Here is a 2837-nt window from a genome sequence, read left to right as displayed (position 1 = left end):
GGAAGGAAGGAAGGAAGGAAGGAAGGAAGGAAGGAAGGAAGGAAGGACCTGGTTGATGCGTATTCAGCCTTGGAAACAACTAGGGCAGAAGATATTTAAGAGATTCTGACTTTGTATTCTTTTGCCAAAAACCCTTTGTCTCCTGCAGCAGCCTCTGAATGACTGCAGCACTCCATTTTCTTGCTGTTCATCCGTTTCTGAGCCCGAAAACTAGAACAACCTTAAAGCACATAGTTCTAATCCCAAGGCTAGCTTTGTGGCACAGATTAGCTGGAAATGGATTTAAGGTGCACCTGAGTTACTAGAGTTAACTACACTGGTAGATAGACCCCTCTAGTGGAAGTGAGGTGATAATATAATTTTAGATTGAAATAATAAATTTTAACCTCAAAAAAAGAGAGTTATTACCACTCAACTAGGTTAAAGTGGTAGGGGGATAAGTTCTTTTTTAAGTATTGTGAAATCATGTCCAAACAGAATCATCGCTAGGCTGTAGTCCACAGTTTTTCATTGTCTTGGGATGCCTACTCATTGAACACCATCCCCCAATATTGCTGACTTCCTTTTTTGGTGGTATGATCTAATGAGCCCAAATTTTTATTAAAATTAGGGGGCTGGGAGTAAAATTCTTAATTTTTACTGTTAGATCTAGCAGATAGCAACCTCTTACTTTACCTGAGGTAGGGAACTATTAATAAGTAAATGATGCTTTGCCTTGACTTAATACAGACGATCAACATTGAAGTCCAAAGTCTCTAGTCTGATGTAACCATTTAGATTCAATTGATAAAAATGACTAGGCTTATGGCATTTTGGGTAGAAGGCTTAATTGTAACCAGCGAGTAATAATTTGGGTGAGATTAAGCCTCTTCTACAAGTGGTTACACACACATTAGACTTTGACTGTGACTATTTATACTGGCAGAATGTCAGTATCCAGGGCACTATCAGAAACCCACTGAGATTTTTCTCCCAGGCGAACAGAAACCTGTTACTGAAAAGAAAAGGGCAACTTGGCCATGGTGCTTGAGCGCCAAAGTGGTTCTTTTTGGTGACACTGAGAGGGTACAAGAAGAAAGTCCATTTGCCATTATCCCATATTATGTTTTAGGCATTATTTCTACTTGGATTTTCATGAAATGTACTGACAGTGTTCTTAGCACATATGATAAATTCATGAGTTTGCTATTGTGTTTGATCTAGCATAATCTATGTGGAATGTATAAGCCGAACTGTTTGTTTCTTTTTTGCTGTTTGGTACAGATTCCGAAAGTAGCTGGTATAAGGTAAAATTTGAAAATGAATATCTCTCAATACATGACAACATGGGGTATCTGTTTTTAGAATTATGTTGTCTTTGCTCATATGACAATTTTTCTTTTGGTGAAGAGTGATCCAGAAGGCAAAATTTTTGATCTGTGAAAATAATACAACTCATTTAGAAGAAGTCAGCTGGGTCATGTTTTGAGTCTGTATTATTCTAGACAGTGATATACCACGTAATGTATATTCAGTGTGTTGGAGGTTTCAAAGCTTTTTTGATACATTACAATGTTGGAAGCTCTTTTGTATACCAGTGGTCATGACTAGCTGATTTTAGTTATGAGAGTGCTTTGGTTAAAGTTATGGAAACAGTCTAATCGTGAAATGTCAGTCTTAGGAGAAGATCTGATCATACTTGGGCCAATTTATTTTAGTTATGGAGGTGAGACAATTTCAAAAGATTCATGATAAATGTAATAATACCAAATTTTGCCTTAGTCTTGACACTTGCAAGATAAATATTAGTAAGTATAAACTGTTTTAAGGATGAAGAAGCATTGTTAGTATATGAAAATGAAAATACTAATTTCGTTGAACTTGCCCTCAGAGGAACTAGATTCTAGATAGGGCTCTGCCATTGACTCATAATTTGACCTTCAGAAAGTCATTTAAAATTATTATATTGATAACTAATTGAGTACATACATGTGCCAGACACCATTCATGCTTTTGTTTATAAAAAGAGAGGATTGCTCAAGCTTTTTGGTTTGCTGGGTTTTATTTTTTTCAAATATTCATAATCTGGCTTATTTCAGTTATCAGTTGACTTTTCAAACTTTGACGCAATTGCATTGATCCAAGCTAAATACTTTGTTGGCAAATTGATGACTATTCAGGAAACTGATCATCAGTGGGTTATTCCGTGACTAATGTTAGTTCTTTAAAATAAAGAGGTGCCATTTATATAATTCCTTGACAGCGATTTTTGCTGCATTAAGCCTACTGATTTTATAATACGAGAAACCTTACATTTTCTTAAAAGTTTAGAAATTTATTTGATAATAAGGATGGTAGTGTTGTTATTGGAAAAGCATTGAGCATAGAATTTAGGGTCTTTTAGTCCTTTGCAGTCTGGACAGATAGATTATCTTAAGTAAATCATTGAAATTTTCTGTGGTCATATCTGGGTTTCACTTTATTTTTAAGCCATGTGATTCCAATCTGCGTATTTCACAGGCATGGTGAAAGAATAAGTGAGACACGTGAAGCTTCGGCTTTTAAGTAGACAGGTGCTATATGAATTCAAAGTACTGAAGCAGTATATCATAGAAACACTAAAGCTTTAACAAGAGTTTATAGAAATGGCAGGGTTCTCATCACGTAAGTCTTGCCACATTTTTCTTTGTCTATAAAAGTTCTCCAGCCATCCAATTTTTACAAGCAAAGGAAAAATAAAGCCAGACATATTATAATGAAAAATAAGAGAATAAGTTGATAACAATAGAATAAAAACGTACATGTGATACTTTCTTCTTCTTCTTCTTCTTCTTCTTCTTCTTCTTCTTCTTCTTCTT

The 2837-nt window shown here is 35.1% G+C and overlaps 1 protein-coding gene across 3 annotated transcripts in view; it reads left to right on the top strand.

Moving 5' to 3' along the window:
- Positions 1–2837, top strand: part of PLS3 (plastin 3) — a 90056-nt gene that overhangs the window by 2640 nt on the left and 84579 nt on the right. The gene's annotated exons all lie outside the window — the stretch shown is intronic.

This window comes from Piliocolobus tephrosceles, chromosome 12 (assembly GCF_002776525.5).
Source record: "Piliocolobus tephrosceles isolate RC106 chromosome 12, ASM277652v3, whole genome shotgun sequence".
NCBI lineage: Eukaryota > Metazoa > Chordata > Mammalia > Primates > Cercopithecidae > Piliocolobus > Piliocolobus tephrosceles.
The sequence above is the reverse complement of the archived record's forward strand: the minus strand, read 5'-3'. Positions and strand labels throughout refer to the sequence as shown.